Source organism: Pectinophora gossypiella, chromosome 9, assembly GCF_024362695.1.
Source record: "Pectinophora gossypiella chromosome 9, ilPecGoss1.1, whole genome shotgun sequence".
Classification (NCBI taxonomy): domain Eukaryota; kingdom Metazoa; phylum Arthropoda; class Insecta; order Lepidoptera; family Gelechiidae; genus Pectinophora; species Pectinophora gossypiella.
This window is the reverse complement of record NC_065412.1, coordinates 5,020,499-5,045,880: the sequence shown is the minus strand read 5'-3', so window position 1 is coordinate 5,045,880 and position 25,382 is coordinate 5,020,499. Positions and strand designations below refer to the sequence as shown.

The following is a 25,382-nucleotide window of genomic DNA, read 5'->3' as shown; positions in this document are numbered from 1 at the left end:
GATAACGGTAGCGTCACCTTATACATATACAATCGGTATCGTAATATATACCGGTATGATAACGGTAGCGTAAACTTATACCTTAACTGCGTTCAAGACCTGGTTATGAAGAATGATGAAAAACGCTATACATTTGTCAGTTGTAAGCAAGGACTCAACTTCTAGTAAGTAAATAAGCGACTTAGAACTAACTACCACTGGCAACACCGAGCATAAATTAATCCTGCTTGTGCACAAAGAGCGAACTTCGTGCAACTTGCACTAAGTGGCTTAAGGTAAACGATCCGTGCACAACTAACACGTCATATTACTATTATATATAGCTAGTACTATACTATAGCCGTTAAAAGTAGGGCCACGACATGCTGGCGAAGTTGCCGAATATGCCAAACGTGTTTCATTACAGTACAATGTATATGTATAACACGAACTACATAAATAGGGCTTAAAGGGGTCGCCATACTGTGAATTTGGTCACCTGGATCAAACTCTATCTCACATAGTGAACGAGTGCCCTCTGCACCAGTTCCCAGATGGCTTAGCCGAGCTGCATAGTGTGACGGATGCGGCATAGACTTGGTTAGGGGATCTTAAGCTGGATATATGATCCATGCAGGATATTTTATTTTTTGTCTGTCATACGCAATAATAAAAATAACATAAACTCTGAAAAAGAGACAATAACAGTACAATTGGCAGACTTATCCCTTAACAGCGATATCTTCCAGGCAAAGGCCACCAAATCGTTCGTGTTTTTTGTATGTACAATTTGCCTACTCCAGTTTTTCTTTTTTCACCAATTACTTACGTTACCTACTAAACAGAGGTTTGATTATTCAGTCTAGATTTTCTATTTTAATATTGTTAACATAACATTAACAGATAACTAAGTGCAAACTGTATTTGACACTAACTGGCACTAATAGAAAACAATTTGCCCAAGTCTATGCTCTGCCCAAGTAGTAAAGCAATCGTGTCGCAATTTACACGATAATCGAGTTGTTCCGACAAATCGATATAGCGCTCTAGCCGAAAACTCATTATGCATGTTCACAAATTGCCTCGACAGATTCACGCTCATACGAGTTTCACAGCTGTCATCATGTCTACAGTGACAGGTAGCACACAACTAAATTACTAAATGATTAATATACTATTAGTGGGTGTTCACTCACATTTACAGCGTCTGGAGCCTCGTATCTTACCTGGTTTCTCGTGAGTACTTTCTGAAAACAATGAATAATTAACTTTTTTAACATTATCCTCTCTGACGCCCAGCCCTACCAAAGTATGGCGCCTCGAGCGCAAGCAATTTGTCGTTGTCGCACAATATTGCATTTTATGAGAATGGTAATAAAATTAATTTTGATATTAACTGTCATACCAGAAAGTGGTGGCCTCTTCAGCGGAGGCGGTTACTCTAATTCTCCAAAACGCTTCGCGCTTCCCATCAGCTTCAGCTTTTTCAGCTTTCGGTCTCTGAAGACCTCAACGGTTGCAAAGGCGGAGATGGGAGCCAACGGTACGGTAATGCAGAACGGAAGAGGCGAGTCACAAGGACTGTAACCTGGAACTTGACAGAGGGCAGCTGTTACTGTCAGTACTATTCAGAGGCGGAGGACAGGAGTCCTAGTACGGCTTTGAAATAGACTACTCTGGGCGCCATCACACTAGCGGTAGACGGTACTGCGGAGCGGAAGGCAAGAGGGAAACCACTGCCCTATTTTTCCCTAAAAAGTTGCATGGAGAATGCTACACCGACAAGAGCGTGGCTCTTAAAGTAGCGATGATGGTCTATCAGTGGCAAGTCTAGGGTTTCTCCAAATTATAAATTTTAGCGAAAATTGCGGGGAAATATCGGCCAAATATATGGGACAGTCTTCTATGACGTCTTTGCTTTAAACAAGTGACTCGTGCGTAAGACTCTAGATTCTAAGTAAGGCACCTGTTAATACGGAGGTGGCCCTATACTCGTACAAAACTTGTTCGCAGGACTGTCCTCGTCGGATAGAGGCTTCTTCTACTCCGTGTACAGTCGCACCATCAAGTTTATGATAGTGGCGTTTGTTGCCAGTGAGCTGTGGACACTGCGACATCTGTTCATCGTGTCTTCAAGTATGGATGGCATTATAGCCAACATCAATGTGACCCTCATCCATCTTATAGCTATGTACCGGTTCAGGAATATGGTAATGTACTTACCTATAGTAAAATACTCAGATTTACTTATATAACACTTTATTGTTCATAAAAGTACAAAAGATAATTTTAGAGAAGGGGATATTATTGGGGGCGGCGTTATCGCTACTTAACTACTTACATATGTAAAAATCTCACTAAATATAATATCAGCGTATAGAAAGTCTTCGGTTAACGTTTCGGAAACCTTTTAAGCCAGGGCTTTATCTTACATACAGGGTACGACGGAAAATTTCACATAATATTAACTCAGAATCATAGCCTGAATCATCCCCTTTAGTATTCGTTACGATATCACTAACACCCTCTATAGAAAACCAAAGAAAGTAACAAGAAACCTCGAAAGGACTACTTTCTCTAACAAATCAGGTCAAGTACTTAATTATTTATATACTTAATATTACAAATGTATCTCGCAGCGTCTTGGCAACATAAAACATGTCAACGTACAGTTGCATATAAATCAAGATATAAATCCAAAAGTTACTGCGAACTTACAATGTAACTTTATTACCGCAAACCCCATCAGCTCCGAATAAACTTCATATAAAAACACATTAAAAAGCTTTTAAGTGACATATTTTATTACAGTCCCGAAATAAAATTCAATACTATCAGACATAAATGACTAACAATAGAGTAACTTTCGAACGCCATAAACTGTTACAGAAAATAGAGTTTAAAGCTAAATTCAGACCAAAATTCTATAGCGTCGTAGGCGCTTTTAAAATTTTCAGTTTTATAATTATGAATTCACTATTACTATAAAACCGATAAGCTACATTTTTGTTTAGTTTATTTTGAAAAAGTCGGACGCACCTTTATTGAAGTTACGTAGTTACGGAATTTTTCAAATGACGTCATCAGAAAAAAATTAAAAAACATCAACATGATTAAACGTGTTGAAGAATTTAACAATATAATAAAGATATATATTTTTGGTATGAATGTAGATCAAACTTCCCAGTTCTAAAATGGCATTTATGGGTAGTATATTAGGCATATCCAAAACAGATATGTACAATTTCTAAACAAAGCAACATAAACACGTCTAAATATAGTCATTTATCTAGTTACGCACCTAAACAAACACTTGGTACCGATGTGATTCACTGATCTCCTTGTTAACAAAGATATATTATGATGTCACCATATAAAGACATCAAGAAACAAGAATGATAAAATATCTAGTTGAAACTAGATAACATACTGCTCTTTAAGATAACTATGAACAGTTACTCACTCGAACTTGTCATAAAAGAGCAAGATTTAATTTAGAAAAGTATTTGAGTATTTTTTTTATCTAACCTGTATTGGGGTCGTTTTCCCTTCGCGAGTTGGAAGGTCATACAGGCAGTCGCTTCTGTAAAAAACCGGACCTGTCAAATCTTCAGGTTAGGTAAGCGGACTCTGTGAAAAACGGGATAATGCTAGGGCGATGATGATGATTATATTATACAGAATGGAGAGTATCTAACGTCTGACGCAGCCATTTTTGGCAAAATTGGCAAACACTTTCACAGCGATGGCAGTCCAACTCCAAAGCATACAACAAACCATCGACATGAAGTACTTAGCAGATGAAGATTTGTATAGAAAAACCCAATTTAACTGGGAAAATTATCACCTGATTGTCCGAAAAAGTAAGATGTTTCCGTGCTTCGGAAGGCACGTTAAGCCGTTAGCCCCGGCTATTAGCCGTAAAAAAACACCTCTACCACAGCCAGCAACAAAGTGGTGGAGACCTGGCTGTGGTAGAGGTGTTTTTTATACTTCATACGCACTCCGATTGGTTGAGGGGAGGCCAGTGCTCAGTAGTGGGACGTTACGTATAGGCTGTTTAAGTTATCACATTATGGTAGATCTTGGTTCTATTGTAGATATTGGTAGATCAGGCGTGGAACCCCACACACTGGAACTTTTCTTATACTGTATGATTATTTTAGTATCCTTTATTCCAGAATAAACATAAACACATCTACAAGAAGCTGGCGATGTCTATGGAGTCACAGTACTTTGATATCTCAACTCCTCAGAGGGCAGACATTCTGGAATACTGGTTGAAGAACAACCAGAGATATTTCAAGCTTCTTCTCACTCTTGGTACTTGTACTTTGGCAGCATGGTAAATATAAATTGTTACTTCTTATTATAAAACTGTGGTCGTTTTCTTCATGTTAACATAACATAACAATAATTATATTATTGCACAAACAGGAAATACAAAACAAAAGAGAAATAGAATGAGTACAATAGGCGGCCTTATTGCTACTTAGCAATCCATGCCATCATGTAGGTGCCATGATGCAGCGTCACAACTCAGGAGTCAGGCGTAGCTTGATAACAACAACCTATCTTGTGGCATCGCTTTCAAAGTCTTCTTGATGAAATTTTCATTTCTAGCTGGCTCCCATACCGGCAGCTACTACTTTTAATAAATTGATAGTTTGGCTGCATAAAACTGGAAAAAAATGTATATCTACATTCTCTACCAATGTACCACTACAATTTTTTACACAGAAATAGATATATTTTTGGTTCTAGAAATAGAATATTGGATCAGTGTATCTAACGGGAGCTTTATTCAATTTGACAAGGTAACCCTAGCGGACTATCAATTTTTAAATCACACCGTGCGAGTAGTTTGCTGAAAAAATATTTTATTTTCTATATTCTTACCTCTACCTTTAAACACCGTATGATAGACCTCCGTGTGCGTCTAACAAATGGAATTATAAGCGAGTGAAGTTTTATTACTCCATGCATACACGAAAACTGAAACTGAAGGCTTTGTTCTAAACAGAAGGCTTTCTTTGAAATGGCGGTACTTCTCATACATCGTTACACTAATGCGCTTGTTTGCGTATTTTAACTGAGGTAGTCTTGAAGTTCTGCATAAGGTCTTCATGTCAGCATGCAGTTACATACTTTATCGTCTTTCATTTAGTGCATTTAAAATTAAATTTGTCAAATAAGTGATTACGACTTGTAAACTGTTTTTGACGTGATTTATTGTAAATTTGCCTCAGATTATATTAATTAGGGTAGCACTTGGCAATGAGGGCGCTCGCGAGTGGGCCAAGGCGAAGGGTTTCATCTGAGATGTACCTACATCACGAATACGAGCTTCACGAGTACCTACTCGTGACAGTAGTTAAGTTAGGTTACGGATATGATGCTGAATATAGTGATCAAGTCCTTATTGTCTACTAGGGCTGTTTGGTGTGAAGTCTGTTTCAGCCTTCAGTCACATGCTTCTTCTTCTATCGTGTGGGTTGTGAGGTGGATTACCAATCTAATCAACCTTGCTGTCAGGGTTATTGATTGAGCCGCCAAAGGCCCCTGACATGGCTCATGTAACGACTTCTAACTTACAATAATAAGTAGTAACCGGGACCAACGGATTAATGTGCCTTCCGAAGCACGGATCATCTTTCTTTCGGACAATCAGGTGATCAGCCTGTAGTGTCCTATAACCAAAATAGGGATCACAAAGTGATTTTCGTGATGTGTCCCCACCGGGATTTAAGCCCGCGATTTCCGGATCGTGAACCCAACGCTCAAACCACTGGACCACGGAGGCCGTTAACTCACATGCTTAATTCTCATTTATTTCAGGTACGTCTACCCTCTAGTGGATGACATAGAATACAACCTGGTGGTAACACTGAGAATACCATATAATTACGCCACTCCTAACCGCTACCCTATCACCTACGGGGTGGTCCTTCTGGCCTTCAACTATGCATCATACTTCGTGATGGTCAATGACCTCATTATGCAGACCCATCTTATTCATCTGCTCTGCCAATACATGGTGCTAGGAAACTGCTTTGAGAATATTTTGGATAATTGTCGTCAAGATTTTCTAGGTAAGTCTCTGAAGTATTATTCTTTGTCAGTATTTGAAGTCTTTATGCTTTCTGCTTGTTGGGGCGCGGGACTTTGTATGAATCCACAATCAGAATAATAGTCTGTTTGTTTGTGTGCATCAAGCTTTAGCCAGACAGAAGCAACAGCTTCCAAATATAGGTATGCAACGCGATTTTGAAATAGTATTGATTATTTGTATGTGGGTTACAATAATATTATGTGAGCAGAGACTAACACCACATTCCAATTCGGACAAACCTTACGTTATTCCGTGAAAACATAAACATTTCTGCTATTTTAAAAGCGTTGTTTGTTGTCGGAGTATGTTTTTGCCTGGCAGTAATGGAAAAAAAACTGTTTTTCAGATATAAAGGAAAACGAACTCCATTTAAACGAAAGCTTTAAAAAGGTATATATTGATAGATTGCGGAAGCTGACAGAGCAGCACAAGTTTATTTTGAGGTATGTTTTAGATCTAATACTCAAACACAATCTGGAAAATGTATATAATTTACTTTGATCAGCATCCAGGATTGATTGGCAGCGCATGCCTAAGCTCGTTGCCAATGGGATTAGTGCCTATAACGATTTTGAATCTTCTCGCTAATACCTCGAAGTAAGTCTATTAAGAATGGTAAAAAGTGTATTTTTTTGTCCTTTGGCAATTTTTTAAAGCTTTTTTGTATCCTATTAATCCACTGAATATCCTAGATTGTCGATAAATAAAAGTAAATTAGCGTAGAAACATTAGTATACAACATATACGATAATGGTCGTTATCGGATAATGTAAAATCAGAGATGTATGTTCTGTGATAAAACCGTACTTAGGTACTGCAAATATTGCCGGTTGAGGTTAGAGGGTGTATTTAATAGATACTCCACATTCACTCTCATTCATAAGCAAGTGCCTAAATGCTGTATTAGCACCGTTCAATGGTTATTTTATCTATCTTTACGCACCATTATTAGAGTCAAATTAATTGACCGAATTCGGAACACCACGCTTATAGCGAAGATTACTCAGAAGGCTGCTAGTCTGGAGTGAGATTGGGCTGGCCATGTTACCCAGATGCCGCATTCACCATGGGCAAAGAAGACAACAGACACGGTGCGAAGAAGATTATGGTGTGACGAGTAGGATGCATACTTGACATCATGGAAAGACAAAGCTCAAGATCGAGAGGAGTGAAAGAAAGGGAGAGAGGCCTTTGCGCCGAAGTGGGATGGTGAAGGCTGGTAATAATGATGTTATTGTTATACTCCGGCAGCAACACGTTGGAACTGAGGAGGATACTCAGCATCCCTATGCTCGGCCAGCTAGCGGCGAGTAGCATGCTCATCTGTTTCGCCGCCTACCAGGTTACTGCTGTGAGTACTCAATCATTTGACATATTCAAATATCATAATCATTCTTATATTGGTACTAACTATTTACATAAACTCACGAGCAGCTAGATTAGAGGTGGTCATCGTCGCCTAAGATGTCTCCAGCAACAGTGTCATAAGCCAGGGCAACTGCATATCGCGCGGGACGCGATAAAATAACTAATTATATCATTAATTTATTTATTGTGTCGCATATATAGTTGGGCAATATACCCGGTATTTTTTTAAAAATCAAGGAAAAAAATTTCAATTAAATAAATAAAAAAAGGCTTCAAAACATTATCTACAAAACAAAAAAACACAGAAACTCAGAAGCAAAACAGTGTCATGTTGGAATATAAATGCGTCACGCTGTGTAAACTTCGATAGCGCGTTTCAGGACTACATTATTGTATGGTGGCGCCATCTGTTGCATTTGAGCGGAACTAGCTGGGGATATCTTGTTGGGTCCGCTACAGGTCGACACGACATCAGCCCCAGTGGCTTTTTTAAGATTGAAGTCTTTAAATTAAAATTTTAAGGTTGTTCTGTAACGATTTAAACCTATATCAAGATTACATCTTTCTATCTAATTAGAAATCTTCCTCCCTCCTCTAACCCCTCCTCCTCCATCTCCTTCATCCTTGTATTCTTTATAAGTGTGTTGTTTTTTTTTTCTTTAAACTTGACAAAGAAAAAATCAATAACGACATAGCCCACGGGCAATTGCCCTTGACTATCATCGGAAAGTAATATCTCCCGTCCTTCGTTTATTATTCCAGGCCAGAGAACACTTTATATAAAAACGAGGAAAATATGTACTATACTTTTATGAAAGATAGGTAGTACTTTTTATGAGTTTTCTTTTATGTTGCTTTTCGCATCCGTTGACCAGTAGTGGTAATTACTTAATTAAATATTTTATTAGCGTCAAAATGGCGGGACCAAATGCTTAATGTTGAAATTGCATATTGTTAGATAATTATGCTACTTATCCTAGTGGAATAGTAGTCTATTTGAGACCTAAATTAAAAAATCTAGTACCTTTCTCATTTAAAAGATATATACATTAAACACTAGTCCCGCCATATTCAGTGCTCACTATCAGTATTGATATTCAGTTTTCGTGTGCGCAGACGGTGACAGCGGCAGATATCACCACGATCTTGATGAGTCTCCTCTACCTGGGCTATAACATGTTTGAGTTGTTCATCTTCTGCCGGTGGTGCGACGAAATAAAGATGCAGGTAAAGACCTGAACGCATATCCACTCCACAAAGGGGTCATCAATGTGGCAATGGAAATTCCTGGCGTACTGCGCGGTCTCGCATTTAAAGCATTAAACTGACTTCAAAATCTGTTTAATAAAAATTAAGAAAAACTTTTTTGTTGAATACAGTGTTAGAATCTAAATTCTGATAAGGGCGTCAGACGGCCCTCCCTGTTGTCATAGGTAAAATAACCGCAGGTACCAAAATTTGTTGGTTCTAACTAGGGAACGCAATCCCGACTCGAGATCGCAAATTCGAGATCCCGAGGGATTAGAAATATCAATCAAAAAAAAAAATGTAAATTTAGGATGGCTGAAAACGATCGAAATGACCTTGTTTGTGATAGTGAGGTTAATTAAAATAAAATATTTTTATAAAGAAAACAATAACCTTTATTCTTCAATATTACTAACTAAATAATTAAGTTTTTCTTTGGAAATCGACATACTTAATCAAAACAAAAAAATAAACTCAAGGAGATGCGCCCAATCCCGTCAATCTCGAATGGGATCTCGTCCTTATTATGGTTCGGGATTGATCCCGAAAAATTAGACGAGATCTCGCGAGATCGGGATCCCACGATATCGGAATTGCATTCTTTAGTTCTAATACTGTATTCAACAAAATATTACTACGAATGTGTAGTACAAGTGTAAGTATAATATTTACGATGTTAACATCTTCAAAAAAAATGCTAACCCTAAGAGAGGGTTAGCAAAGAACTGATCACTACACTTTATTTTATTTTCATTTTATTGTAGTCGTTACACGTTTCATGTCAGGGGCTTTTGGCGGCTCAGTAATAACCCTGACACCAGGGTTGATGGGCTTGGGAATCCACCTCACAATCCACACGATAGAAGAGAAGATTTTATTTTATTTCAAATTCATTATTTATTTTATCGAAAGAATCCAAATGTTCTGAGAGAATCTACCTTTTTGTTGTCAAAGGAAAATCGCTTAGTCTGCACGAAGCTTTCTCTTTCTTATTCAGTGGATCGACAGCTTAAACATTACGACCGTCTATTTTGTGCTGACAATTTCTACTGGATTTCTCCACGCTAAACATTTCATCAACGACCTCTGCCGTAATATAGTGGGTAGACCAATTCGCTTGCGAAGTACGTAGTCGTTACATGAGTCTCATGTCAAGGGCCTATGGCGGCTCAGTAATAACCCTGACACCAGGGTTGATGGGGTTGCTAATTCACCTCACAATCCACACGATAGAAGAATTCGTAGGTCTTATCTAGTTTCTGGTATAAACACTTTATGAGACTGTCCCCATTTTGGTTAAGACGTTGCATTTGTTACTCCGTGCATTGGTAGATTTATTATCTTACTTTAGTAAGATCATCCGTGCTTCGGAAAGCACGTTAAGCCGTTGGTCCCGGTTACTACTTACCGATGTAAGTGAGTAGTCGTTACATGAACCATATCAGGGTTTCCTTTGGTGGCTCAATAATAACCCTGATACCAGGGTTGATGAGGTTGGTAATTCACCTCACAAGCCACACGATAGAAGATGGTAGGTTTATAAATACGATTGTACCGGTGATTATTTACTTTGTAAAAACACTTAGTCGTTGCATGAGCCATGTCAGGGCCCTATATTGATTCAATACTAGGTATCTTCTTCAATATTATCATTAGAAATAGGTACTAGACAGATTGGTCCCAATCACAACCTATTTTTACACAATGCTGTACCTAGGTGGGTACAAAAAATGTTAAACGAGAATAAAAATCAGAAATTGAAATAGAAAAGCCCTCTTACATGCGACGAAATTGCTTAAGGCATAATACGCGTAACGCCGGGGCGCAGAAGCAGTCTTCAGTAAATTGCAGGACAAATTGGTCGTTCCCTGCGCGGCTGGATATCATAACGAAAGCGAGTGTGTGTGAAATGCTCGAGACTTTATTCTAGTATTGGTATAGTTTATGTACTATTTGTCTTTGTTTCACATACACTGTGTGCTTTTTCCTCTATCGCGTGGGTTCTGAGATGTATTACCAACACCATCAACTCTGGTGGGATCAGGGTTACTATCGAACCACCAAAGACCCCTGACATGGCTCATGTGGCGACTACTAACTTACATCAGTGAGTAGTAACCGGGACCAACGGCTTAACGTTCCGAAGCACGGATCATCTCACTTTGTGCTCTGCTTACACTTATAACACTGATGACACAATGCAAAACACAGCTTGTTTTAATAAGATAGTAAGATCAAAGGCTAACCACAAAACCGGGATTTGGGATTCAGTTTCAGTTTCGCAAAATAATAGGCTCCCCAATCTGCCACCTACGAGATAGCACCAACACTCTCCTGAATACTAAACAACATTGATTATCCTGTGTATCTGTTAAGGCTCCTAGAGCGCTCTGACGTAACATAACATAACACATACTTTATTGCACAAACAGGAAAAAACAAAATACAAAACAAAAGAGAAATAGAATGAGTCAATAGGCGGCCTACGACAAGAAACGCATCGTTTGTCATGAAATCACTTACTATGTGGTATAGACACTAGCAGAAATTGCTCCCAAACAAGGACTAACTCAAACAACCGATGTACTACGCACACGATGCAAATAAACATGTCATACGCAACAGAATACAAGAATAACACCCAACCCGAAATAAATCCCGCATCCGCGTTAAGATGCTTACTAATAACGCGACAGACGGGCAGACGACATTTACTTTATGAGAGGAAATAACGCGGTACAAATATCTCCATCTGTAGGTATGTTTAGTCTTGGATACTTGACAGTCGTAACAATAAAAATATATGAAATATGGCGGTTCGATACGGTAGTTTAACATTTAACAATAAATATCCAATACTTTTTTTATTAAGGTAATTTTTAAATATTTTATTTTTACAAAATAAGAATGTGATTTTTTTATATGTGTATTACAATACCTGAAACACGGCCGGCCATGATTGAGCTTCGTATGACGTCACTTATTTTGTTTGACCATTTCTTTGTTTCTTGAAATGTGACGTCACAGGACAAAATATCACGTTTTCGTGCGCAATTTGAAATTGATGGAGAAAGATATGTATTTTTTTATTATATAAAGCTTTTTCGAGAAAATACAATATTGTAATTAGTATAATAAGCGTTTGTAATTTTAAAAATATTTATCTGAAGACAGTCAAGTATTTAGACGCAATTGCGTGAAATTATTATTAGCATTAGTATGCATGGATTTGTAGAGCCATTATATCAGTTCATGTTGATATTTCTAGGCATGTAGTAAAACAACCCGAGCTTTTCGAGTGGCTTTCCACCCGCGATATCCTCAGGAACAAAGTAGCTTTCTATTGATGAATGAATTTTCAGATTCAGTACATCCAGAGACGAGGTCGCTGGCGAATAGGATGCTCACTGCCTGTGCCAATTTTGTACTGCACCAAACCTGTTCGCCCAATGTCGTCATCCTTCTTTGAGAAAATGCCCGAAAACGGTAGTAAGACATTCCTGGCTTTCATCATTTCAATTTTGGTGAGGTCCCCTTTACATCCTTCCAAAATCTCGTTGATATTGACTTCGTCTTAACGTTTGCAACGCATTACCGATATTTTACCCAAAGGGATTCCTTATTTGCTATTAGTGAGGTACTGTTAGACAGGACAAAATCGATCGGTCTAATCTCAACTGATACATCACTATATTCACTATACTAATGAACGTCACATCACTGGCTTCTGTTATTTGACAGATCTAACTCGTATTAGGGCAGCAGTAATATTCAGAGGCGGAGGACAGGAGTCCTACTATGGCTTTGTAATAGACTACTCTGGGCGCCACCCCACTTGCGTCAGACAGAGTACTGCGGGGAAGGCAAGGGAAACCACTGCCCTATTTTTACCTAAAAAAGTAGCATGAAAAATGCTGCACCGACAAGAACGTGGTAAATTGATGGTGGTGGTGGTGGTACTAACTCGTATTATATTGAAGCTATTGTAAAACATCATCTATATTGAAATATAATCGCTAATTATTGTACTGAACCAGACGTTCTTTTTAATTACAAGTACGTATATTTACTACATACTTCCGTGAATGCGAAAAACGGGGCATCAAAGAGGCACAAATATACGTCATTCCATAATTGAACCTTCAAACCGCCTTCAAAGCTTTGCCGTTGGTTGGTAGCTAAAAGAGTTCTCTAAAAACCGTCTGAAAACAAGAGCAAAACACAATCCTCGCGTAATACAGCTTCGATTATGTGAAATTGAATTTTCAGTCAGGAGTAGTCAGGACGGAAGATAATCTAGTGAGCTCACAATACTTATTGAATTTCCACAAAATGAGTGCCGTACATTTTCTTTGTTTTCCATTTACTTATATTGTATATAAGTACTTATTACTGTATACAGCGAAAGAGAAATGTAATTTAAATATTCCTTGTAAGCAATAACTTACGAGGAAATAAAAGTATATTTTCAAATCTCTTTGTGCATCTATGCCATTAGATGATTGCAGTAGTTAGGTTAGGTTCAACAAACTAACGTGGTGGGTACGTTAGTTTTTAACGGATTTCAAAAACGAGGTTTTCATTTCGACGCTTATGAATTTATTTTTTGTGTAGATTGCATTTACACATTTGACGTTATCGTCCAGGGTAGAGTATTTTTTATAATTTTCTGTTTTTACTACCTATTACTATTTCTTAAATTAGAAGAAAATAATAATTATTATTATTATATTTCAGACTAAGATTGTCCATCAGATGTTAGTATGTAGTTGTATACACTTAGTTTCTATGTTAGTAAGAGATAGGTAGTGAACAACAAGTTTAGGCGCCTTTAGTGATGTATGCGGTTATGAACGTGTAAGTCTAAAGCGCCCATCATCACGGCAACTATTTTTTTTACAATTTTTCTTTTTAATTTAGATTTAAATTTACTAATACTGCTTACTACTAATTAATCAACAACAATTAAAAACTGAACCTAGCCTAACTTATCACGTTGGTCTAACAGAAAGGTCAGTGAGGTGTGAGAAAGTTCATCATGCGATGTATTTATCTCTGACTACCCCAATTGGGATATAGTCGTGAGCTTATATTATGTTAATTGAATACAACACAATAATAAAAATAACTGTTACAATGAAGTTTACAATGGTTGACTTAAAATGTAAGGAAGTGATTCGCTGCCTGCCATACCTAAACTAGGTAAAACCTGTATCTTAGTGGTTAGTGAATCGGGGACAATCAATTCAATGTAGTACAATTCTACAGAGTCAGAACATTCGAAAAGCGGTGTACTTCTCGGGGTGGGAGCGCATGGCGATGATACCGGGCGTGCGCGCGCGCCTCGGCATGGTGGTCGCACGCGCAAGCCGCCCAGTCGTGCTCACGGCCGGCGGCGTCTACGATCTATCGCTTGCTTCTTTCGCTACGGTATGATCTTCGTAGTTCTACTTACATCATCATCTCCCTAGCATTATTCCGTTTTCACAGGGTCCACTTACCTGACCTGAAGATTTGACAGGTACGGTTTTTTACAGAAGCGATTGCCTGTCTGACCTTTCAACCCACGAAGGGAAAACCAGCCCAACGTAGTGTCTTTTTGTTTGATAATCAAAACGTAGCTATAATTAATACACATAATACCTGGTTCTTACCGTGTTATTATCAGGGAGAGGGATGAGGGATGAGACTCCCGATATGTCAATACTGATGCAGGGTAAGCATATCTGTCTACCCTTTCGTCGTCCCGTGATCATGGCACTTGCAAGTGTTGAAATATCGGGAGTCTCATATCCCTGATAATAATGCGTTATGAACCCAGTATTATGTGTCTTAATTATGATAGTAATCGCGTAAACCTCAAACAATGTAAAATGTAGCCATTTCACCACAGAGGTTGTCACTGAAATTATAGAGTATTAATTATATTCTATTGTTACAGATTGTAAAAACATCTTACAGTGCACTTTCAGTATTACTACGAGCTCGTCATGATTAAGTGTTTCAATGACCAGGAGTGGGTGTGTTTATACAATGCCTACCCCTTCAGGGATATAGGTGTGATGCTATGATATGTTACATAATGTCAGACTGTCATGATCTTGGGAAAATGTTACATGGGTTTCTTATTTTACAGATGAATTTCGTATGTTCTAGCATTAATAGTCTGTGGGGCGGAAGTTAGAAGTTGGTAAAAGATGGGAATTGTGCTGACTGTTATGTCAGTTGTACGATCAATGTACAATAATAGACTTTTAATCTCTAAATTGAAGACATTAAAATATTATTACAATGCAACGGCCTTAATTTAATTAAAATTAATTTTAATTTAGCTTTAATTTTATTTTAATGTTTTAAAATATTATTAAATAAAATCATTAAGTACGTAATATTTATCAGTGAGGAGGTAAAATAACTAGTTAATTTAATTCATACATCAAAGTAAGTATTTACTAAAGGCGGGACCGGAAGTGGGAATAACGCCGCGAATGTAAAACAAAACAGGAGCGGGGGACACTTTCGGTTGGACCACTCAACGGACACGTTACGCGGGACAAAATTAGATAGAGAGTGACTTATTGAGTATTTTGGATTTAGTAACTCGGTTTCTGATAAGACATAAATATTAGAAGATTCGTGATATACATTACCTGGTCGTTTATTCACCATGAACAGTTTAGTTAGAGTAGTTCTCTACTGGACGTAGGCTCGCTTGTAACGCGTAACTGAGCCCCAAATTGCTACATGTATATTTATCATTTTATATATATCTAGTCGCTGCTGTAGCTATAGTACTTAAATACTAAAAACAGATATAGATTCTTGCGAATCGTACGCGCTGTCAGCATTTTCAGTTTTGTATGTAATTATGATCTTGATCAAAGAACAAAATAAGATCGAAATTTAATATTCGGCATCACTCTTCCAATCTGGAAGATCCCAATTGTGTTGTTTTTAAAGAGAAGCTTCTATTATATTATAGGTAATTAGACGTGAAATATTGATTGCCATTTATTTCAACTCAATTACCGTACTTGCTTAGTTTAGCTCTACTTATAAATAAAGCTTCTAATCCGTTTATCCCCTGATGGGATGTAGCGCTCGAATAACAAATTTCCACTCGTCGCGATCTGTAAATAAGGAACATTAAAATATTGACTGTTTATTTTTTATTGTTTTATTCATCTGTAATGAATGAATGAATGAATGAAATATTTATTTCAGATATTTATCCATATTTTGTTAGTAATAGAATATTATATCTAAGTTAGTTAAATTTATAATTTTCATTGGATGTCACATGTATGTATATCCAGTCAGTGAGGATGGGACTGTCCATCCTTCGTGAGACCACCTTCAGGAGACTGTTGCTGCTGCCCCGCTCTCGCTCCCATAGAGAAGCCACACGCTTGCGTAGAACAGCCTGGAAGCCATCAGTGCTCCAGGAGGCGAACATCCCCGAGGCACTGTAGCGCCAGGGCAGCCCCAACAACCCCCAGCAAATAATGCATAATGCAGTAATGCATTCAGCTCCTCTTATTACCTAGATTGGGTCCCACACATTGTGACACTGGGTGCTAGGCGATAAGTATTATTTCGCTGTGTAGTATTATAGTAGTAGCACACCCGGGACACAACACAAAAATCTTATTTGTACCGCCTAACGCATAAGAGCGAGCGAGACAAAGTACGCGTGCCTCCCCCTTACTCATTAAGACATTTGAGACTAAAGTTTTCCTACACTCAGATCTAGAGGGGGTGAGGTCGGCGGTCATGAGCTATATAATGTACCTACTTTAGGACTCTGTCGCACTAACATATTTGACATTTAGTATGATTTACAGTTCAATTTGTCAAAAAAGTTAATGTGACATGGTACCAAAGTTTATAGGTAAGTACATATTAATGCTCGTGACCATACCGTTGTACCTATACGTACTAATTAGTGTTATTCCTATTCTACGGTAGTAAGTAACCGCTACTCATTTTATATATTTATTTTCTATATTTATTTTTTTTGAAATACATTTACCCCGATTCCTGCAGACACCTCCTAATTTTAAGTTATACTCGTCATTTTATTCGTTGAAAACGAAAGGGACGGATGATTGACAACTATTCATTTCAAAATGAATGAATGAATAACCCGAGCCATCTCCCTAAAATACATGTGCTGTCAACTTTATTCTATCGGGCTATTCTTCTTCTTCTATCGTATGGGTTGTGAGGTGAATTACCAACCACATCAAGCCTGGTGTCAGGGTTACTATTGAGCCGCCAAAGGCCCCTGTAATGGCACATGTAACTGCTACTAACTTACATCAGTAAGTAGTAACCGGGACCAACGACTTAACGTGCCTTCCGAAGCACGGGCTATTGGAAAATATTAAATATTGTTTTATTTTAATTTCTGCCTAAAATTGTCGTGTGATCCACAAATTTTATGCTTGTCGATTACCCGTTCCTTTCCTTTTCGGCGGATAAGAAAATTACTTAATTCTTATCACGTCCATTTGCTCGCTCAATTATTATGCGAAATTTTTGGCTTCGTCTAACACCCGAAAGTGCACCAGAAGTACAGAACACAAGAACTGACTCACAAAGACAGTTAAATGCCTACATCAAAGTGTATTTATGTGCATACATTCCTACAATACTGTTTACAAATACATTTACAAAGGCCCTTTGACAAAACGTATTAGAAGTTCCTCATGTTAATATCTAAGAGTAGCTACACACATAGTCGGGCCGGCATGAATCGGCACAGCCGGGCGGTAAAAAACGAATATATGTAGATGTATGTTCGAGAAAAAGCCGTTCGGATTTTACTAGGCGGGCCGGCAGTCATCGGCAAAGTCGGGTGGCAAAACCGAATATTATGAAGTTGAATTTTCGGGAATCACAACCCGATCGGCATTTTTAGTTCAACTCAGAATGTGAGACGAAGACGACGTGTTGTTAGTTTCTGCAATGAAAGCCGAACGTATGTAGTAGTTGCTTCGGGCTTTGTCGTTTCACAAGTACTGCCGAATCGTATGATTGTCAACCCGAATGAACTGCCCAATCGGCACAAGCCGAACAAGTGCAGTAATTACATCGGATCGGCTTTGTTGTTCGGCTAACACTGCCGAACCGACTATGTCGGCCCGACTATGTGTGTAGCTACCCTTATTCATCATAAGCACTTCTGTTAATAATTCACACTGATGCAAATATAATTTTAATAGCCCTAAGGCTCGTTTATATACGGTATTGGATCATTAACAACATGGCTAATGATAGGTTTATGGCTTCAATCACAGTTTCATTGTCTTTATTCTTGTTATTGCTTCTATAATGGTCACTACAGCTTTGGTCACATCTAAATTTAATTTGAGTGAGAATTTTTCTATTTAATATACTTAAGCAGTAAATTCTAGTTTTAACTTGGAAACTAGTCAGGGTACCTACTTACCTATAACAATTTAATTATTTAATAAAGACTGGAATCAACTAGCGAAAACGCGTTTTAACTAAAGATTTGAATCTTTCTGGTAAGTAAGTTGGTTCTACAAGTAAGGTAAAACGAAATTCGTCTTTGGTTGTTCTGGTAAGCAGCTTCTATGGTGGAAGAGAATATAAAACTTGGAACACGCTCAGCTACTCCTCCCAGGCATGTCGTAAAATCTTTTATATTGTGTTCTTTCTAACATGATAGAAGAATTGTTAAGGCGGTAGGCTTAACCCTTGTCACCATAATGTTCATCATATCCATCTTAGGACTATCAACTTGTGGCTCTTCCCACTACCACGGATTCCGGACGTGAGTTTGTCTATGTGTGTATGTATGTAAGTTCTATAATTTTGCCACACTGCTCTATTTGGTGAAAATATATTTAAATACAGACTCCAGATTTTCATTTATAACCCGTCATGGACCACAATTAGTTGATTATATTAGAAAATGATTGGACACTTAATACGACACGACGACTTTATTAAAAACATCATAGAATTGAAGATTGAAAGAAAGAGAGATAGGGAAAGAACAAGAAGAGCTTACACAGAACAAATTAAAGAGAAGGCAAACGTCGTGTCTTATAAGGAGTCCAAGAATTGGTCTTTGATAGACAAGAATAGGGAATGCTATACTGACAAGAGCCTGGCGCTTAAATTAATTATGATGATGATGTTAGAAAAGACACAAGATTTTTGGTTTGTCTTCGCTCCCCGTCCAGTATAGAAGCAATTACCCTTTGAAAAGTTAATCTATTTCACAGTTGAGATTCAACAATGACATGCATTCGTGTGTTATGGGAGAAACTCACACAAAACGGTTTAGGGCAGTCGAGTGGAAAATTGGAAGTTGCTTTCTTTGAATCCATGTATCGCTGGACGTACATTACAGGTAGGTGACGGAGAAATTATGTTACAGGAATACGAAAAATGTATGCTCTCGGAAAAATACACCTATTAAGCAGGTCTTTCTTCCCGAGTTTCTATGATCTTCCTAATAACTTTCATGTTCGTAGTGCATTTCTTGGTTTAAATTTTCAACTTTTATTGCTTTTTTTCCAAAGAAAAAGTAAGTAGATAGATCTAAAGCCGAAGATGTATTCTGACCTGGCGCTTTTAGGAAAGTTGGAAACGATTACGACAATCGACAGTAATTAAAATGTACCTACCTAAGATCAAATTGACATTGGTCTCCATGTGAATCCCATTTATTTTCACTCACCGTCGTTAGGTTGCCGTCTCTTTCATCTTTTGCAACCTCACGAAGGCGCCAGACCGACTCCGTAAATTCACAAAAAAAGCTGTAAGATTGCCAGAAAGCGAAATCAACTTGCATCATCTGGTTGTGTTTTATTTCATCAGATAAGTGTTAATCCGTAATGATTAATTTCAGGCTTGTCTCTAGCGCCACATCAGACCATACCATATCAAATATACAGTTACACCATAAAGATATGGATCATTCTGTTTGTATGCTCTGAGTTTTGGTTTTTGACTGGAGTCTCGATCAGTTTGGATATCGTCATCGAGAGCCTTAACGTCACTGTCATACACGTCATCGTCATGTACAGGTACAAGTGTATGGTAAGTTTGATGATGATTCAGCACGTCCTTATGGGTATCATTATGGGAGAGCCAAGGTTACTTTAACCGAATAAGGGAAAACGTTAAAAAAGTCGCTATAAATCTATAAGGTCACATCCCTTTAGCAACTATAAATAACTATGGCACTGGGAGTAATGAGGTCAAATCAACGTTAAAAACCACACGAAGTGTTGATAATCAACTCCCTATAATCACCATCTTATCATCGTTAATAGGCTCAGGAGGACCATAATTGAGAAGATTTCCATCATTATTACCAAGGTTCTTTCTTCTCTTTTGAATGCTGCCTGATCAATTTTATTGCTTTTACTTTTCCTTGGGTGTCTTGGGACTGAAACATAGTTGGTGAGAAGTGGCTGCAGATTTTATCTTTATGCTACTTACTTGTGTTGATGCTTAACAGTTGTTGTGCTTTTATGTTCCTTTTTAAGAATGTAGAGTTTTAGGTGCAAAATAAACATGTGTATAATAAGCTTGCTAAAGCCATGGAGTCGCCGCTGTTCGACACATCCACTCCTGCCAGGAAGAACATTATTCAACACTGGTTGCATAATAACAATAAATATTTAAAGATCCTGACCAAATTGGCCGTAGCCACGCTTTCCATATGGTGAGTGCTTACTTTACTTAAACTATAGCATAAATCTTACGTCCTATCTCACTAAGAAACCATGGTTGGCCACCATGAAGCACAAATTCGAAATTCGGTTGCCACCAATATATTGGTTGCTCAACTTTTTTTTTTTGTCTTATTGTAGATTTGCCGCAGATGGCATTAACTACTTGGCCGGAAAGGTTGCTCAACCATTTACTTAGTTTTTTACCTTAATTTAACATACAATTTAAGTAAGTATATTGTTCATATAATTTGCTGGAACTTTGGTATGAACAATTGTAATAAAACTTACATTACTACAGAATACATTATACTACTGACATTACACAACATACTGATGTTGTACTCTCTATGTACAATAATATGAAAAACACAAGGGTTGTTTGAAATGTATGTCCGCTGTCTAGACGGCGTATTTTTTTAATAAGTATCTAGTATGGCTTTGAAGTAGACTACTCTGGGCGCCATCCCACTCGCGTCAGACAGAGTACTGCGAGGCAGAAGGCAAGAGGGAAACCACTGCTCTATTTTTCCTTAAAAAGGAGCATGGAGGATGCTACATCGACAAGAGGGTGGCTCTTAAATTATTGATGATCTTGTAACCACCAGTAGTGGGACCAGGCCTTTTTTGCAGGAGTTTTTTTTTAACTGAAATAGCTCTCCATTTCTTGGAAAAAATCTTCTGCAAGTAAATGTAGTTTATTTTTTGATATAATTCTTTATAATGTATATATACTTGATCGGACAAATGGGGAGCGCTTTCATACGGAGGTAAGTCTCGTGAATATGAGTAATTCAGTACGTACGTTGCAGGTACTTTCATCCACTAATAGACGACGTAGAGTACAACTTCATGACGGCGATTCGTCTCCCAATAGACCATAAGACACCGCTGCGCTACCCCATAATCTTCTCCATGGTGTTGCTGGTATTCCATTACATCTCCGTATTCGTGGTGATCAATGACCTGGTCATGCAGACCTTCCTGATACATCTAATCTGCCAGTTTGATGTTCTATCCGACTGTTTTGAGCAGATGTTCGTCGAATGCAGAAAAGGTTTTATAGGTAAAGTTTCATAGTCAATTGTACCTAATGTGCTCTTTATTTCTCTTTGTTTTCCTTTGTCTGCAATGAGGTATGTTATACCAATGAGGGAACGATGATGAAGAAGAGACCTCTGCCTACCCCTTTGGGAATGCAGGCCTAATGCTATGTTATGTTAATAACAAAACGACATCATAAACTCCTTTCTTCCAGGTTACAATAATAACACTTTGCTAACAAACAAAAGATTTAAAGAGAAATTTATTCAGAGACTTGGTGATTTAGTAGACCAACACAAATATCTTCTGAAGTAAGTGAACTTTAGATTTATAGTAGATACTTGGATTTTCGATTTAAATCTAGATTTGCCTTTCCTCGGCGCAATGCCGTCTGTTGTTGATAAAGAAATAGAAAATACAAAACTTCTGGAAAGTCAACCCAACTTTGAGGTTAACGCATTTCAAGAAAAGCTAGTGGTAGATTTGAATGCAGAGAAACATGTATATTTTTAACTTCTTCAATATCCTTTTGTTTTGGGCGAAATATTTAATACTTATTTATTTTATAGACTCACAGTCTCCCAAGCTATCGCCCGCTAAAAACGTCTTTACGTCAGGTCAAAACAAATTTTAATTAGGTAGAAGCCTAGGTCAAGGATAATTTACCTATCAAAATGCTAATCTAAAAGTAAAACCCAGCCTGACACTTTTTTTCCTTGGATTACTCCACCGATAAGAGCGCAGCTCGTAAATAATGTGAGACGGATTACCTACACAACAATGATGTTGCGTAGTGTAGACATCAACATCAACATCATAGTGGTAATCATGTACCACTATTTGACCACGTTTATTGACGTCACAGCTAAGTGTTCCATACAAATCGTATGGACATTATATAAAAAGTATCTCATATAACTAGATTGTCATCTAGCTTTTATGTTTACAGCAACGCTACGGAACTGAAGACTATTCTCAGTAGTCCAATGTTGGGCCAACTAGGAGCCAGCACTGCTTTGATCTGTTCAGCCGGATATCAAGTCACAATGGTAAAACAATTATAATTGAAACTTATCTCTTAACTCAGACGTTTTTCCCATTAATAATACTTTTACTTGGACGAGAATCATGTAAGGTCTTTAAGCACTAAAGTAAACAGCATCCTAAACTGCCATTCCAATATGAGTAATAAAGTTTTTTTTTTTAATAAAATGTAAAAAACTAAAGCCTTCCTTACAGATGGCTACGACAAATACACCCAAGTTTCTGATGAGTGTATTCTACCTGTCATACAATCTGTTTAATTTCTACGTTGTCTGTCGTTGGTGCGACGAAATAAAAATACAGGTGAGGAATTATAGGTACTTGAGACTGGTTCAGACATAAAATTAAGAACAGAAGACGGTAGAAGTGCCAGAGTGATTAAAATTGGATATTTTGCAAAGGGAAGATTTATGCTAAATTTTAATTGCTGAGTTTCCTGGAAATCATAATTCTTTATAATATTTTAGAGTGCTTAGATAGAAAGATTTGATACAGTATTATTTTTCTGTTCATTTGTTTGATTATCCTCTTATAATGCAATCCGAAGTCGCAATGAAGGTAAATCTCTAAAATGTTGGAATACCTACCTATTTGAATTTCAACCACACCGCAAACGATCCATTTCTACCTCAATATGAAGTGCAAATCTTTATTTTACTGCCACATAAAGACTATTTTTCCAAGAATCTCAAATCTTTATCGTCTATAAAGTGAATTTCAGAGACTTCTGACTGATGCTTTAAATCCTGATGTTTATTTAATACGAGAAACGTCGGGAATTTATTCGCATCGGTATTTGCTAAAACTCTTGGATTAAATGTTGTGATTCTTCAAATTCTGAGGCAATTTAAATCGAAATTTTCAAGAAAATGTGACGGATATTTTAGAAATGACGTTTAACAGACGTTAAAAATGGGACGATGTAGAGAAAAATTGATTTCAATGACAAGTCGAGGTTGAAAAAATACCTTGATATGAATGTTGCAGCTGATGGACACTTCAACTGGGAATTAGAACACAGAATTACATTCTGAAATTCAAATTGGCAATTACTTTCTTTCGTAAACGTACGTAATAGATACCTGTCACACAATGAAACCCTCTATAGAAAAACATAAAGAAAACTTAAGTAGACATGTCATTAGTCAGAACTCTAACAATTATGATTATTATAGAGCAAGCAAAATTGGCTTAAAATAGGTAGTCATGCACTTTTGGACCCTATTGGTTAATTATAGTCATACAAAATGTGCCACGTTGTATATAACCTAAATCACCTGTAAGTACTTACCTACAATATGGACTAGTCCTAATATAAGCAATATTTGGTAAGCAGTATTTTATTCCTGTTCTGATGTTTATTTTCCTGAACATACAAATATATAATATATTTAAATAAATAGTTTGTATTGTAAGCACGTTGTTTCAGAGTGAAGGCATACAGCGCGCGATATATTTATCTGGGTGGGAGAATGGTATAGCGGCAATCCCTGGAGTGAAGAGTCGCCTGTTGCTGGTGTTGGCTCGCGCCAGCAGACCTGTGGTGTTCACTGCCGGAGGTCTCTATGATGTCTCACTCAACTCCTACACTAATGTACGTAAGAATTCAGTGCAACAGAATTAAGGGACCCATTAAATACCTCCACTTATAAAATTGTTCCCGTCATAAAATCTAACCTGGGTCTTTAAGCATGGTATCTTTAAGTTTGTGGCTCCCCATTTTTAGGCCTAGCACCTAGTCAATGCCATCCGAAGCAAATCATTAATAAGATCAGATACGTAAAAAAATGTTTGAGAAACTCTTCAGCAGTGAGCAGTTAAAACGAAAATATAAATAAATAATGATTGATTGTCCAAAAGTAAGACGATCCGTGCTTCGGAAGGCACGTTAAGCCGTTGGTCCCAGTTACTACTTACTGATGAAAGTACGTAGTTGTTATATGAGTCATGTCAGGGGCCTTTGGCGGCTTAATAATAACCCTGACACCAGGGTCGATGAGGTTGGTAATTCACCTCACAGCTAAAAAGGTAGAAGAGAGAGAAGAATAAATAATATAAATAATGCGGCTTATTAATATACTTCAGCAGAAATTACATAATGGTATAAGACAGTTTTTATAAGCATGACACTTTTTGTAAGAGAGCATTCTATATGTAAGATATCTACAGGAAATGTGAACCGAAAAATAGACCCGTCTATAAATCTTCGGTTATGAGAGTTCTCGCGGACAGTTACGAACTTTAGCATTCTTAATCAAAGCTTTGAAACGTCTTTCCAACTTACCTTTGTATTCCCGTATGAAGTATTGCAAGTATTGGTTTTAAACATTCTCGATATAAACTTCATGTTTTGTAACTTTCAGCTGGTGAAGACATCTTACAGCGCTCTTACAGTGCTGCTTCGTATGCGGCAACGCTAGATCTCGAAATAGAAAAGAACTAATCGACAGTTTCTTGACATCTATGTAAATAATAATAATAATCTATAATAATAATCTTTATTGAACATAGTATTACAATTTTACATTAATGAAAATACAGACAACTATAATATGACCAATTACTTTAGTTATGCGGCGGTCCCTGCACTAAGCTCAGCTTGTATCGCAGGGGCCAGAATCCATCTATGGTAGCGTTCGTTTTTAAACTTATTAAAAACTGTATAGAATAATGTGACAGTAATTACAATTTAAACATGATAGATGTTTCGAATTAATGAATAAGAAGCACAGTCTTTAATGTTGACATTGTTTACTGAGAGAAGTCTCGCGGAGACGACGTACGTAATGGATGACAATACTTTCCTATTATCATGTAAATGGCAGCGACTGTTTGGAACTGAGTGACATTTGTTACGTACGGCTTACCTT

At 37.5% G+C, this 25,382-nt stretch overlaps 1 pseudogene; it reads left to right on the top strand.

Moving 5' to 3' along the window:
- Positions 1-992: 992 nt before the first annotated feature.
- Positions 993-24,944, top strand: LOC126369777 (uncharacterized; annotated as a pseudogene).
- Positions 24,945-25,382: the final 438 nt, after the last annotated feature.